Raw genomic sequence first — 17,418 nt, 5'->3', positions numbered from 1 at the left:
AACTGGAGAGCCTTGCTGTTGTTTATATGAAGCTAATGATACCGCATCCTAACACTGGCCAGACAACACGAAATTTTCTGGGTCACTTTTTTATGAGCGCCGCCTAAGAGTAAGAGGAGTCTAGACAGCAATAAGGTGCTGCTGCAGACCTCCACTAACCATTACTGATTTACTATGACCACCCTTGTTGGTATAAGGCTGACCATTATAATCCACACTTGCTCTGCCAGCGTGGACGTCAATTATGATGTATATAGCTGTCAGCGGTGTGGAGGGAGCCGGCCCGTGGCGGTACCTGGCTCAGGGCACCAGCACCGGCTTGCTGCTTGAGAATTGCTACCAGGGGCGGACGTGGATGTGGACTGGCGTGGAATTGCCTCAGAAATAATTCATTTACCGTCAATTAGTTTCAGTATTGAGAACGGAGTCTTGGTAAATGAGACCGCAAGTGATGAGAATTACCTGTAATCATCCTCCCAGGTTCAGGTATAGGGAGGGTTTTTACCTGGCAAAGTTAAATGATGAAAGATTACCAGGAAACTCTGAAAGGCAGAATTAAATCAATATAAAGCTATGAAGCGTAACATTGCCCCGACTTAACGATCCTTCGTTAATTTGCTTCTCAACCTCAACAGGCACCACAACACACCGGGAAACAAAGATAAAGGACAAAAATTGAATATTGCAAAGCGGCGGACGTCAGACGGTTGTGTTTATCAAACGGTGAAAGTTATTGCTCCGTCAAATTGTCCCCCAAACCTCTCTCTCTTTCTCAGCCTCTCTCCCAACCTGCCCCTTCTTCTCTGACAAGGCCTTCTCCTCCGCAACCTCCAGCCCCTTCTCCTAGGCCCTCTTAGTACTTATCATTCCTCCACCCTCCCTCTCTCTCACCCTTTCCCGTCAAATCACTCTCACCTCGCCTCGCCAGTCCTTCCAAATCTCATTTATCCTCCATTCACCACAGCTTACCCCCTTCATCCTCTGCCTCGCCTCGCCAGCATCACCCATACCTCTTATGCTGACGAGCTTCTTGTATATACGTTGCCTAAGCTTCTTTTATGCACTGCCTCCTTGATAACACCATCACGTCACGCTCCACTCAGATTACTCGCCGTCTTTCACTTTTCACTTCACTCACTTAAAATTAAATCCTCGCTTCACTTCTCTTAGATCACGCAGCCCAGGGTCCCATCTCGTTTATCACGCTAAATAGCCTCCATCCTTCACTTCTCAAAGCCATGGCCCCTACACACGGCTTCCCACATGCCCAACACACACACACACACACACACACACACACACACACACACACACACACACACACACGCACAAAGAAGGCCCTCATCTCGCGGATTCAGCTCCCACATGAAGGGCTTCGCGGAATACATACACAGGAGGCCACACTCGGCAGACACGTGGGGAGGCTACTGTACAGCGCTGCCCTGCATGTCAGAAGGGCAAGAAGTGGCTGCAGCACCCAGAGGCAATAGTAATGAAGGTGGCTGCTGCATATCCCAAGCCCACAGGAACCAGGGTTTAGGAAGAAAGGAAGGCAGGTCACTGAATGATCATGGAAATAATAGTAATGATGGGAATGAGGATAACGATGATGATGATGAGGAGGAGAATAATGATGATAATGTAATGATAATATAACAACAACAACAACAACAACAACAACAGCAAGGATATTAATAATGAAGATAAACGAGTCCACACTGCAAGAACAGAATGTTGCCTAAGCAAAGAAAGTTCTGCTCAGCTGCAAATAAAACACATGATAGGTAAGAGATCCCTGCAAGTCTGCCTTGTGTGTCAGTGGTGATGAACAGAAGCGTGCTGTTGGGATAAAGCAGTCAGAAACTTTGTTGTTGCTGTGGGTGGTCTGGGAAGGGACAGCTGACCAAACATCACTATAAAAATAAATAACTGAGATGCTGTGGATATCTTTCGAAGGTATGAGGTGAAAGCAACATAGTCAAGGAAAAGCACTGTGCTGTCCACCAGTATTGTGCAATCAAAGGCTGTGTAAGTCTAGTGGCAACACTCTTGTATCAACAAAGGAGTCTTGGATTAGGATGTGATCGAGAAGCGTTCTTTGTTCCCCTGTGAGCACGACTTCAGCATGATGAGTGAGACCAAGAATGCTTCGTGTGTATCGCGTTATAGTTTGAACAGCTACAAACTTTATTCGCTCAAAAAAGAAAAAATATATCAAAACGTGTTCTAAACAGTATAATGGATTATCTAAATAGACTCAAAAAAAGTACTTTTAAGGAACGCTGTATTCTATATAAATCAGTGAGACACAAATGCAATGTGAGCTGAACCCCTGCCCTCCACCACAGCACAGCGAGCCACTGAGCGAAAGTACAAACTACTGCCCATAAGATATCGGCAATCATGGCATTATGACATCGATGAGGGTTCCCGCTATTGGAAAGTACACCCAGCATATATAAAAACTGAAAATTTATGCGGTAACCTCTACACGGAAGGAGGAGAGGAGAGTTCATTCCGTCTTTGGTCTTTTTCTAAGGCAGAGCGCGAGAGCTGTAATACTGGAACATGTGATGGTTAATTAAAGCTTTCTCGCTATGTATTACGGTTGGCTTGAGTCCGTCGCGGGCAAAAACTGCGTGGGGCAATAATTTCTCTCTTCCCTTCTATAGTAAGAAGTTTTCCCGGTTTTCTTGTTCACGTCCAGGTCTTGAGACTGGAGGCGGCTACAAGCCATTATCAGCGCTGGGACATGTTATGTAAACTGCTCGTTAGCATTTTTAGCTGAAGTTAAATGTACCCACCGACGAAAACGAAAAGAAAAAAAAAAAATAGAAAACTTCCCCCGCGGTCATTGTGTTGCGGGGAATCATTAGTTAACAAGCTCAAATGTTGCCCGCCTAATTAAGCTGCCGTCCTGCGTTGGGACATAAGAGAGGAAGGCCCCACTGGTGGTGTCTCTGGTCGCAGAAATGTCAAACAGAATATGAATTTCCTTAAGATGCTGTTAAGAACAAACTTTTCTTTAATCTAATCTTATGTTTTCTTTTTTTCTTTTCTTTCTTTTTTTTATCATACACGGGATATACACTGAGAGGTAGAGAAGGAAAAGTAGCAAACAAAACATATGAAGTAAGACATCTCCATTTAACAATCAATACCTGGTGATGAGAAAAGTAGGATGGATATACAGACAGACGAATAGGAAGAGATATAGATAAATAGATATATAGATAAACATATAGACTGACTGATAGTGAACACACACACACACACACACACACACACACACACACACACACACACACAGAGAGAGAGAGAGAGAGAGAGAGAGACGAAGAAAGAAACTACAACAGACTTCAAAATTTACCAAATACATTACAAATCACAAACCAAATGGAGATACAAACAGCTTAAATAAATCTATAAATACCCCCATATAAACCAATGAGATTTAGAAAGAAAACAATGGCACACTAACAACACCACACTAACTAGACAAACATGAAACCGTATGTAGTAGGACTCTTCTGGGTGACCTCTCGGGTTAAGGTGGACATGACACTGTGACGCAGAGGCGAGGGGCGATGCCAGGTTAAAGGGACCAGGCCATTAGGCAGTGAAGGGTGGTACCGGGAGGCTGGGAGCGTTGGGGCAGTGAGGGAGCGTGGGGCAGTGAAGGAATGAAGGGGCAGGAGTGTGGGATGAGGTTGGGAGCGTGGGCCAGTGAGGGTGGGAAGGGGTGTAGGATGAGGCGAAGAGGGAGGGAGTGAGGAGGGAAGGAGCGCTAGATGTGGCAGGGAGGGAAGGGGCGTAGGATGAGGTGATAAAGGAGTGAAGGAGGGAAGGAGAGTTGGATTGAAGCGTGGAGGGAATGGGAGAAGGGAAGGGTGTAGAAACAGGAGAGGAAGGAGTGATGGAAGGTAGGGGTGTAGGATGAGAAGAGGACTGAGAGAGTGAGAAAGCGTAGGATGTTGCGAGATGCACTTCTACTCGTGGGTGAGAAAACCGGATTTGTGCAAAAGCTGAGACCGCTGGAGTCTCGTAACTGGCTGGGTGGGGGCGTCTGTGAGTCTTTCCGCATGCTTCTTGTGTTGGACATTAGGCTTAGTTTGTATTCTCGCTGCTTTCATCCTTGCTTTACGAGTCTTCCCCATCAGGTAGAGTTTCTGGAGAGTCTGTAGCCGGGCTGTCCTCCTAAACTTGCCGCCTGCCTGCCCGGACTGTTTTAGAACCTAATTGTGTCTTTTGTTTTCTGACTTTCTTGCTGTAAGAAGTTGTTAAGTTCCTTCGCCTGGTTTTGTGTTGTAGTTGTTTTTGTTGTGTGTGTGTTTCTCTCTCTCTCTCTCTCTCTCTCTCTCTCTCTCTCTCTCTCTCTCTCTCTCTCTCTCTCTCTCTCTCTCTCTCTCTCTCTCTCTCTCTCTCTCTCTCTCTCTCATCTTGGGTACTTACTTTTCTCTCTCGAATAATTGATGATTTCATTTTGATCATTCTCCGCATTTTATGAATCCTTAAGTGTGTTACAAGCCATTATACTTACTCTGCATGTTCCTATTTATTCACTCAAGGTTCCTTTTGTTTTCGTCCTTTTGCTGGTGGTTTACTTCGTCTCAAGCAGCAAATCTGTTGGGTTTCGGGGAACGATACATTCCTGAGCCTACAACTACTGTAGTAAAAGAAATTATTAGATGAATATATTACAGATACATAAATTAGTCTCTTCTTGGTTTATATTTGCTCCTTTGTGAGTGAAGGGGGGCGCTCTCTCTTTCTCTCAAGTTTATACAGTAGCAGATTCTAATATTTTCCATTAATTTAAATTCAGATTTGTGGATATATAAAGATTGATTGTATGTAGGGTATCTGTTCATCATACTTTCGTTAACAGTATTAGCATAATGAATGTAATGTTATGTAAGTCTCTCTCTCTCTCTCTCTCTCTCTCTCTCTCTCTCTCTCTCTCTCTCTCTCTCTCTCTCTCTCTCTCTCTCTCTCTCTCTCTCTCTCTCTCTCTCTCTCTCTCTCTCTCTCTCTCTCTCACACACACACACACACACACACACACACACACACAATTAAATCGAGTAAGTTATTGTGCCCAGCGACAGAGTTACGAGCGCCTGCGACGAGCCGATGCAAGGGAGCTATCGGGGGATCTCAGGTGTTAATAACTCAGCTGTCCGGTAGCTGCGCCTCAGGTGACCCGCTGGGAGGGAGGGAGCACTGCCACGCCCACACGCCCACCGTCACTAATTCGCTCTCTCCACGCTCTTGACCAATCACCACCCATGCCCCCGCTTTGCCTTCTAATTGGTGGGACTTACCTGCCTATCTGCCTCATCCATCATCATCAAGGTTAATGAGTGTGTCAGCTACGTGTTCATATTTACTCATCACAATCATCTGAGCCAGTTTTACCATTACCGTTGTGGTGAGCCGCCGTGCCCGCCCTTACTATTCAATGGACTGTTTAATATTCACTTAGGTTCACTCGTCAGTCTTTTTTGTTTTGTTTTTTTACTATCTCTCCCGGCCCTTTAATTGCTCTCATGTATCGCCCGTCCTGCGTCTTGATGTGCGTGTGTCGCGTTCATCAATACTAAAACCTTCATCGGCACTCTATTCTAAATCTAACATTTCAATACGCCACACATTCTTACCGCTGTATTCCTTTCTTGTCTTCCTTATCCTTGTACTCCGACGTTAACGATGGAATCCCTCACCCTTATCAGCCGGCCAATAGCAATTATAAGTCTAAGATTTTAGTATACGCACTGTAGTTTTACCCTTACTTTCTGTCATATTTTTCAATCCTTTACTCAGCCACTAACTATAGGAAATGCCACACCCTTGTCAACTGGGCAAAAAAAAAAAAATCGTAACATTTCAATTTACCGTAGTCTTACCCTTATTTTATGCCATGTCTTCCTTAATTAACCCTTTACTCAGCTGCTAACCAAGGAAAGCTCATCCTTCTAAACTAGGTAAGAATATACTGAAAAAAAAAAAAAAGTCAAATCGAGTCTACCATCAGTATTACAACAACAGATGACAGGCACACATCACGCACTTCGTATTATATTAATTGAGATTTGGTGATTAGGTTTACTGGTCTAATAAAAGTATCGTGTTATTTGAAGGCAATGTATCAAATCATCCAGGAATTTCAAGATTTCAGAAGACAGTGTAGTAATGATCGCTCTCGTTAGCAGTCCATAACCTGTGTGAGTAAATAATAATAATAATAATGATAATAATATTCGGTTTATTAATCTTGCAGTATTACATCTGGTGTGTGTGTGTGTGTGTGTGTGTGTGTGTGTGTGTGTGTGTGTGTGTGTGTGTGTATCTTTGTTTTCTTGCAATTGTAAGAGTATTTATATTGTACATCATGAACAATCTATTTAATCTATACCTATCTATCTATCTATCTATCTTTCTATCTATATCTACGTGTGTGTGTGTGTGTGTGTGTGTGTGTGTGTGAGGGTCAATAGGTGACTTGTACTTCAGTAGTTATAAAGCAACTTGATGTTCCTTTCTTGTGAACTTATGCACTTTCTCAAAAGGACGCGTGCTTAGTGAACATTTCCATCCGAGGGAGTAAATGCGTAAACATCTTGAATAATTAGTAACAAAATGAGTAAACAAGTTGATACATGTGCCTTTGTCTCTTCTTTCTTCTTGTCTCTCTTTGGATTCGTACTCTCTTGATTTTTTTCTTCTTTTGTTCCTCCTTTCTTTGTTTTAATACATTTTTAAATCGTACAATATTGAGTTTTCAAATGTTCAAAGGTTTGTTTTTGTCCAGCATTGTCATGAGTGTAAAATTAGTCACATACTGTAAAAATGTCGTAAATTATCAGAATTCTTTTAGTTTTGTGTAGGGAAACTCTCTCTCTCTCTCTCTCTCTCTCTCTCTCTCTCTCTCTCTCTCTCTCTCTCTCTCTCTCTCTCTCTCTCTCTCTCTCTCTCTCTCTCTCAAGTACAAGAGAGGAAGTAGGGAAAGTGGCCTACACGTTCTTAATTAGACTGATCATATTTCTAAGAGTGATGGCGTTACATTTTTTATACACACTCTTTTCCTTTCCATATCCGTTCTTCTGCGTCGTCCCCTTCACCCACACTTGCTCTCGATGTCGCCACCAGCCATTGAAGCGAAGCTGTGGCACCTTAGTTTTTTTTTTTTCTTTTTTTTTTCTTTTTTTTTTTTGCAGCTCCGTCTGTCCTTTAGTTTCAGTATGGGATGTAGGTTCTGGTGGCGCGAGGTGTTGGTTCCTTTATGGAGACTCGTGTTTCGCCGCGGCGCTCAAATACCAGTCGAAAGTGCGAAAAAGGATCGAATAACATGTCGGCGATTTTTCAACAAGTGGGTGGCACGCAAAAAACACGAGGTTGATGGTGGGAAAGGGATTGAATGACATGTTGGTGATTTTTTTTTTTTAACCAGTAAGTGATGGAAAAAAAAAATTAAAGTAGAAGGTTGATGGTGAAACATAAATAGTGGCTTGTGTTTGTTTAGAATGTGAATTTAGGATAGAGAAGTGGAAAATTAGTAATGGTAAAACTCAAAGGAGAGTGTATTGTATAGAAAAATGGAAGAGTGACAGAAAGAAAGGAAAAAAAGTGAAGATAATGCTTAAGGATCACAAAATGCATGACATGGTGTCCTATAACGGTATATCACATGACGAAACTGTGGAAATAACCGTACAAAAATACATTTAAACATCAGTAAAGACGTAGAAATTAGAGGATCACAGCTAACCCTTTAACCTCTAATCTTAAATTGTTTTCCTAGTATGCACAAGTAAACGATTATTTTCTTTTGCATACAGGTACGTGCTGGGCATCGTCAGAATCCCACTGTTTGTTTTCAAGGGCAGACGCGTTGGTAAAACATAACTGTTGTGGAATGAATGACAATTAGATAGTTTAACAAATCGACCCAAACACTTCATACAACTGATATACTGGCGCCACTTTCATTCGTTCTCACTCATGTTCCTTCTTGCCTTCTCCGCCATTCTTTCTTCCTCCTCCTCAACCTGTTACTTTCCCTTCTTTTATACAGGTCGGTTCTCGTTTATTATTTGCCACTAGTACCTCTATATTAATACAGCTGTCATACATTTAGTGTCTTGATTCTTCACCTTTCTCTTCCCCCTCTCTTCGTACCATTTTCCCCCTTTTTTTTTTTTCTATGTAGTTTATCCTTTCTCCACTTTTCATTAGTACTTGTCCATTAGCACCGTTTCTTTCATTCACTCCATCTTCTAATTCCTTTCTTTCTATCATTCTCCAGTTTTCTGTACCTTGATCGTTTTTTTTTCTTTCAATCTTATTACTGTTGCTACACTCCTCCACCCTCCGCATTTCCCTTTATAATATCTAACTCAGTCTTCTATTCTTCCTAATACAATCTCTTCTTTTCTCCCTCCATCCATCGTGCACAATCCGTTGCGTCCTCCTCTACACTAACCAAACCTCCCTGGACTTGTTAGCTGCCTATCTCTCTCTCCCCCATTGCCTCACATCACTCTTGCTCAGCCCTCGGACGTTACCTTCATCCCACTTCTCTCGTTCCTTAGCTCAGATCACCTTGATTTCCCGCCTCAGCTTTCCTCCTCCTCCAGCTCGTTGAGGTACTCTCGCCCCTTACCACACACACGATCGTCAAGGTGCTAACGTTTATCAGGACCCCGGAGCCTGACGCATGAGTGTGCTATCAGATGGAACGGGTAACCTCTCACCCCTCAAAGATCCGCGTCCCCTCCTGTGGCCACACCTACGAGCGCCGGGCGGAATGAAGCAAAGGGAAAGAAAAGGGGAGTGACAGTTTGCGTCTTGTACTGTTTGTGTATGTGTGTGAGTGGTGACGCCGGAATGTTGTGTGGCTGTATGCGTGCACACACACACACACACACACACACACGAGCGAGGTTTGCGTGTGGCTATAAGTTCCAGAACGAATTTTGTCTATTTGGTTAAGGAAAAGAATTTTTAAACGCGTGAGGATTTTCCTGTTATACACGATATTTTGAGCTGACTTTCCTGTGTGTACAAGAGTAATGGTCTAAATTAGGCCTTCATTAATATGTTCAGTCAGCGAGGGAGAGTGACTGCACGAGGTATCATGCATGTAGATGAGGAGAGAAGGAAGTATCGATGCCTTTTTTAGTAAGCGCCTTAATTAACACAGCCACCTGCGTCCGCCTCGCCTGTCCGCGGACCCCGGGAGAAATAGTGAAAGTCGCTACCATGTGTGTGTGCTACTCTCGCCGACACACCTGCGATCGAGTTGCTCCAGAACGCTGTCCGGCGCACGTCCACTTAGGGAGCTCTATTCACATTCCTTCCTACCTCATATATCGTGGGGCAAATTCCTCGGCTGCTTATCGGTAGTGTAACGTTATATGAAAGCTACGCCGAGTCCTGTTACAGTAAATGCGTATATATTCACTACAATGCATTACTGGTGACTTTAAGGTTTTAATCAGTGGATCTTTGGTACCGTTCTTGTTAACGTGTATTATCTTATTTCAGTCTTTAGCCCTTCAGTCTGTCTCACGTATAGAAAATAGTGTTTCGCAGGAGTACTATTTTATCTGATTTATCGAACATTTTAACACAGAATGAATTTAAATCTACGCTTTCGGCGCGCACGGTAGCCAAGATCAACACTGGAGCTCCGGAGATTGTACAAAGGATCGCAAAGCCTTACATGACCAGAAGCTGCGTGTAGACAAACTTACACGGCCATAACTTATGCTTTCACATACATGCATGATATCAACGTTCACTGGCAGACCCATACTCGATGTGAAACGTAAGTACACGATGCCTAGGTACACGTACACACGAGCACACACCGAACGTCCGCGTGTCTTCATAAATATAAGATACACGTTCTCAGATGTACATGAATGCAAGGTACATCCCCTGCCTGCAGACACACACACACACACACACACACACACACACACACACACACACACACACACACACACACACACACACACACACACACACACACACACACACACACACACACACACACACATCCCTCTCCTGCGACACCCTCCTGAAGAACTTTTTTTTTCTCCCTCCACCGTCCATTTGGTGTTTTATGGATGCATTTGTCGGCATTATCACAGTCACTGCTTACATTCGTGCAACGTTAACCGCGGGCTTCATGGTCATTTCACTCAAACACATAATCCCCGATACAGACATTCAAACGTAACCCGTGTGAAGGGGAGATGAGGACACACGTAAAGATGTCTCCATATGCCCTCACGTGTCTTCTGTGCCACCCGTGACTTAGAGAAACACGGCGTTAATTTTGCACCGTTGCATATAAAAAAAAAAAAAAAATCAGGAAATATAAATAAAGGTGCTGATTTATGGGAGTTGAAATTTCGGTGAGTATGTGATGATTTTTTGTGTGGATGGGAGCCGCTTTGTTCCGTGTCAAAAATTCGATACACATGAGGAACCTTCTCGCCGTAAAGTAAGAATAGATGGGCTGCTTTGAACGGCTCATCCTTGTCTACACACACAGCGGCTGGTGGACACAAGGCTGGCCACAACGAAACCTCTCACCGCCACGCAAACTTGTCGCTTATTTCGTGTTGGTGAAAAGTTGTTGTTTTTTTCTTTTGATGTTTTTTTTTTCATTTTTCTTTATTGCTGTTTATCTGTCTGTCTCCGTCTCCGTTTCTCTGTCTCTTTCTGGCTGTCAGTGACTCTCTCTCTCTCTCTCTCTCTCTCTCTCTCTCTCTCTCTCTCTCTCTCTCTCTCTCTCTCGTGTAAAACAAAGCTTCTCATTAGTAATCATACATTACACATCACAACATTTGTCATACAACACAAACATGTAATTAGAAACTATTGGGGTCACACTATCTCATCTCTTAAGGAGTTTCCTGCTGATGTGATTGTCGTGGTATATGGTTATATGAACAGCTCTTTCCTTCTATTATAACATTAGGTATTTTTATCTACAGCATCATGTACTCTCAACTACGACATTAGGCATTCTCTGTGCTGGTACGATCATTGTGGTGTATACTTAGTGGGTGAACAAGTCTTTCCTTCTATTATTATATTATTAGGTATTCCACGCCTCGCCTCAACTCAATTCAACTTCAAGGTTTTTTACTGTGGGAGACAGACGTGAGACTAGGGAGAGAATGAACACACACACGCACTCAGTAGTAGTAGTAGTAGTAGTAGTAGTAATAGTAGTAGTACTAGTTGTTTTTGTTGTTGTTGTTGCTGTTGTTGTTGTTGTTGTTGTTGTTGTTGTTGTTGTATAAGTAGTAGTAGTAGTAGTAGTAGTAGTAGTAATAGTAGTAGTAGTAGTAGTAGTAGTAAAAGTGGTAGTAGTATTAGTAGAAGCAGTAGTTTATTGATCACATTTTTACAATGAGATTAACTACAAAATGTAAAATTAAGAACGCATGAAAATGTTCGAGAGAGAGAGAGAGAGAGAGAGAGAGGTAGTACTGACCGTCCCTTTAGTTTAGGCGCCGGCCACAACTAGAGTGACCTTCATCCCTTGTCAATGCAAATTATGCACAACTTTCGCTACACTTCTTGTTGGCTGGGAGCTTGAATATATATTTCCTCCTCCCTCTGGAATGTATACCTTGGAAGCCGAAGGAATCTATGAAGGGTCACCTCTTCGTTACGTAACTTGAGAGAGAGAGAGAGAGAGAGAGAGAGAGAGAGAGAGAGAGAGAATAACAACGTCACTTCTGCCTGCTCACTCTCGTCCCTCCTTCCTTACAAAGAGGTCCGCCACATTACCTCCATCCCTTCTTCATTCATCCCCGTTGGCTTTGTATGGCGCCTCTGCTCTGTGCTGATGAAATAAAAACAAATGTACCAAATGAATTCCTATATACTACAACTACAGGGTCCGCCACGTGTATGCCCGATGGCTTCTTGCAGCTTCCCTTATTTTGTTACATTCTTTTGTTTTTATATAACAAGAACATAAAAGCAACAAGACCAAAAAAGCAAGGCAGCCTCCCTTATTTTATGTTATTGTGTTTTTATATAACAACATCACCATCAGAAACAAGAATAAGACCAACAAAATGGTAGGATTAATAAGAGTGACATGTTTACCTATTCATAACTTCATCATTAATTACTCTCACACACTCACAGGTGCATATGATATATATCTACTGCATTCTCCAGAGGTTCCATAGTTGCTGAGGTCACCCTGGCCATAGAGGAAGAAGCTCTTAAGAGGGTACTACTGGGAAAAGTTTCAGAAAAGGTCATCTGAGTAGCGGGTCACAGAAGGGTCAGGAAGACAGAGAGGATTTGGCGAGGGATCAAGAAGAGGTTCATAGAGGTGAAAGAAATGAAGTATAAAAGTATTTTGTCATTCGTAACTTTTTTTCACGTTTTTTTACACTTATTGAGTTATTCTTCATTTCATATCAACGTATTTTTCACTTGCCGTTCACTTATGTTAATCGCTAATGAGTTCTTTATTTAAGTATATTCCCACTTTTTTTCACATTTTTCACTAATTCTTCACTTATTATTAAATTATTCCTTTATTATTTACTTTTATTCGTTTCTCACGCGATCAATTTCGTATAAGCCAGTAGATTCTCAAATGAAAATTGCCTCAAAAATCGACATTTTCTTAGTTTGTGTGCCAGTATGACATTATTCATTGGTGTTTAAGGATGTAACCGAGAGAGAGAAAGAGGATGTGGGAAACTCAGGTGTCATGGAGCGAGTTTCCAGGTAAATTTATGCCTTGTTGTTGGGTTTTGGAGGAGAACTCACGAAAAATAGTCAAATGTGTCGTTTGGAGAAAAGCCTGTTGTCATTTTTTGTGTGTTGAGGAATAAGTTGATGGCGCACAAGGATTCTGCCGACTTGTGACCGCGAGCCCTCTGTCACGCCGCCACGCTGTACACGCGAGGATCAAGCTTTAGTCTTAAGATCCACGTATTTGGTGGTGACATCAGCGCTTGCGTGATGACACACACACACACACACACACACACACACACACACACACACACACACACGAGGCGGAAATTATATTAGTAAGTGTGTTTGTGTGCTTTATGAATGAGGTAGTTATTGAACACCATGCAGTCTACGGATTGCATGAGTCTCATATCAGCGACTGCTGTGATCGAAAGTTGAATAAAATTCTACTTTGAAATTCAATGTTGTTTGGCTCTTCCTTAAATCTGAAATCCTGTAAACTGGTAATGATTTCAGACCACAAAACTTAGGATTGAAGGAAATTAAAATGGTGAAAATTAACACAAAATATTAATTACTCGACTTTTGATCACAGATGTACTACGGATTAAATTAAGAAACAGACGCCGTGGGGCGCTTTATCATGCTGTCATTTTGGTTCATGAGGTATGTAATCCAACGGTGAGTGATTGAACACAAATCAAGAATCCCTCCTAGTAACACAGTAATTGCTGAACCTTCCCTGAGTTGATTTCAAATAATAGTGCCAGACAGTAATCTAATCTCAGGTCGTATTGGCAGCCAGGGACGCTGACTGCTAAACACAAACACATGGGACATCATGTATCTACAACATGTATTTTGAAAGATGAGATTATTCATATAGAAGTAACATATGAAAACTCTCATTGTAATAAAATTAGTTGTCATACAGCGTGATCGGTTCACCTCTCCGCACTATTCCGTTCACTGACAGGATCTGAGAGGTACATGGAGTGGTGCTCACTCGGCCACAACAGACATACTGACACCTTAAGCTGGATACACGTTTCTTTCCTCCTTCATTTCACAATACTGACAAGCACGATGAGCTCCATGATGTGATTAGGACGGTGTGGTGGTGTTTATTTGATATGTAATGACACTTAAGAAGAAAGATACAACATTGCCTCTGACAGTGAAGGTTTGACTTTATGAAAAATGCTGGTATGACTGCATGGATGTGTAACGTGTAATATCATGGGAGGAATGACTGTAGGTGTGCTTACTTCATTACGTGGCGGTGAGGGTGTTGATTAGTGCAGATGTATTTTATCGCGTTGGTGATGAGTGTGCAATTTCAGTATTTAACCACATGGAGAGGGTCAGTGAAGGGTGCAGCTGGCGGGATGACTTGGAGACAACTGATTAGAGACAGGAAAGCATGGCCAGGATTCAGAAGAACACTCAGAATCACTACCATTCATCACATGGCGGCACGACCGTAGAGGCAAGGTGCAGGTGACAACCCTCAGAGGTAGACTCGTGCCAGCATTTGACACTGAACTATTCCTAAACTCCTGGTACAGTTATTGACATTAGCAGTAACAAATTACCAGCCATTCCAGCGTGTCAGTGTATCGGTATTTGTATTAATATAAGTAATGATGCTGACACTCACATCCGTGCCATTTATTTAGAAAGCTATGTATTATGTCGGAATTGTTGTCAGCTTATCCAGGTACTTACCATCTGTCATATATTGTCAGTTATTCTTCCTGTTTATATTTCATACCTGTGTTAGTAGTCTGTGCGCGCCACATACCTAAGTTAATTAATGCTCGTGATGATTGCGATGATGATGATAATAATAATAATAATAACAATAATAATAATAATAATAATAATAATAATAATAATAATAATAATAATTGATGATAATAGTAATAATAGTAATAATAATAATAATAATAATAATAATAATAATAATAATAATAATAATAATAATAATACTGATAGCAGCAACTAGACACTAATAACCATAATTCCGAAGCTTTACCACACTTTTCACGAACACAAGAAAAAAAAAAAAACAATATTGGTATGATTAATAAACCATTCAAACTTGTGAAGCATTATGTCTCCATTTTTTCCCTGCCTCACAATACACGTCATTTTGCGAGTAAACTTCAGTTATTGGATTGTCCGTGTTCAGTGAGGTGTGGTGCACGCGGCCGCCCAACACCTCGCCGGGCAGTGAGCGAGGCACACCTGTCACCCTCCACACCTCATTAGTCCGGGCAGCCAGGTGAGACGACCCGCTCCTCGCACGGCCTCGTTCGTCCTAACTCGAGCAGCACCGGAGTGATTTACTAAAGGCGAGCGAGGAAGCAAGGAGGGGAGCATGGTGCCTCGCGATAGGGTTCCTCCTCCCTTGCCCATCCCTGGCCATCCCTCCTGCATCGCCTCGTAAGTCTCAGAGCGGCGGACGGAGGCGCGCAGGAGTTATTCATGTGCCTGCCTCACACTTCCAGCACCCCAGCAGCTTCCTCTTTACTTATTCCTCCCCTGATGCTTGTTTGACAGTGGCGTCATGCCCTAAGTAAGCTGGTGATGAAAGGGATTCCTAACGTATCGATCATTTATGCGGAGTTGAGGATATGAAGCATGTTAGTGGCGTTCGGAGCATGAATCAACGTTCTTCACGGTTCAGTAGACACCAGCTAATAGGATCTCCCTTATTAAATTCCTGACGGTGATTACTTCTCTCCTGATGAGTGAGTCAGCCTCCCACATGCTCTTCATTCTCCTTCCCCCTCGGCTCTTATTCCCTGTTAACGCCTGGAGCTTAGTTACTCCCGCTCGTTGAAGCAGCCTCTCCACCGTCACTTATCTGCGGCTTTTAGTTATTATCGCGGATGTACCTTCTTTGTTCAGCCCTCCGAACCATCAACTAGCCAAGGAATTTTCGCCGCTCAGAGAAACTTTAATCATACGAATCTACTTTACTAGCTTTCATCATCTCGCAAAAGATGACTTCGTATGCTTTTAAAACTTGGAGTGTGTTGCTTGGCTCAGCTGTCTTGATGCCGGACGCTCGAGACGGCCTGGCTAACTTACACCACTAAGGGCCTCACGTGCTGCATCTGACCCCGCTTTTACTTTATACTGGATAACACTAATTTACACTTTATAATATATTAGCAAAAGTTTAATTTTATTTATACTCTAGTTATATATAAATTTTGAGTCTTTCCGAAGTGAGAAATGAGATATTGCTCACTCGAGTGTACACAGACCAGCCACCTCAGCCTCCACGAGTGATAAAAAGTAGGAGAATACCTTGTGGGTTGGGCCTTGTATTTTCCCAGGGTGTTGTCGCTGCCCGTGGAGTCTGGCGCTGGAATGCGTGTGTTTTGTTGTTGATAAGACACCGCATTGCTGGCTGGCCGAGGCTGCGCTCCTCAGCGTTGTCATTCTGGCTGCTTGTTAAGAGTTAACACTTTCCTGTTGCTGATATAAGTACACTTTGTTTATCGATGTCTTCTGTCTGTAGGATAAAAGTCATGATGTTGATAGTTTTGATAATATGCAGCTCTTTATTATTCGTTTGCATTTATTCATTCGTTAAGGTTTTTGTCTTTCATATATGTATTCTGTTTAACCGCAAGGAATGTCGTCATTTTTTTTTTTTTTTTTTTGCATTCTTAGAGGCGTTACTTTTCCATCATGCCGGCGGAGAAACCAGAGCGTGAGAAAGAAGCGGTGGGAAAACAAGGGAGGTTGCAATTTTCTTATATAGAAATATGTGGATTTTTCAGACATATCAGCTCTTTACCCTAATTATTTTGAAGCATCGACATTGCCAGCAGCCAAACTAGTAACGTGATTGTCATTTCCCTACGTTAATAATTGTTGTATCACCATTACCAATCAGAATATAAACCATTAACACTACGCCCTACCATCACCACCGCTACCATCGCCACCACCACGCCCAGCTACCATTATCCATCACCACCATGGACCACCACCACTACCACCACCACCACTATCAACGCCTCCGCCTTCGCCTCCACTGTTCACTCCTGAGGTTGTATCCCCCTAAAAACAGGTCTCTGCTAAGCTTCAGGCGTGTGCACTTTCCTCGCTCCCTCTCTCTAATTAAATTTTTCATCCTCTGCCGTGACCGCTCAGAAAGCAATCACAACACGCATTTGCCTAAGAAATATGGGCAGTCCTTTAATATTCTAAGCTGTGACTCAGCTAACGTTCCCAGAATTTCACCATAACGTTGGCGAGTCCGCAAGTCTGGGTTTTCTGGGTTTTTACTGACAGGTCCGACTGATTACAACAATTAAGCGCGTCTACCTGCTCATTCCAGCTTTAATTACCTATCGTAGTCTCTTGCTTGCCGTATTCCGGTTTACCTGTGCTTCTTGACCTGCTTCCTACCTGCCCACACCTGGCTACTATTCCGTGCCGCCCTCCGCCAGGACCGGCTGCATGGCTTCCCGCGCTGCAGATTTAGCATTCATACTTTCATACTCCTGTTTTGCAGACTCGTGGCAGAAAAGGTGGTGGAATGTAAATTGTGAGTATTTTAGCTTGCATATATTCAGAAGAAATGAATAATTGACTTTTTTTTTATGGGCAAATGAAGAAAGGGAAATTTGGTATGCATTATTT

Source organism: Scylla paramamosain, chromosome 5 (genome assembly GCF_035594125.1).
Source record: "Scylla paramamosain isolate STU-SP2022 chromosome 5, ASM3559412v1, whole genome shotgun sequence".
Taxonomy (NCBI): Eukaryota; Metazoa; Arthropoda; class Malacostraca; order Decapoda; family Portunidae; genus Scylla; species Scylla paramamosain.
Note: the sequence above shows the minus strand (reverse complement) of the source record.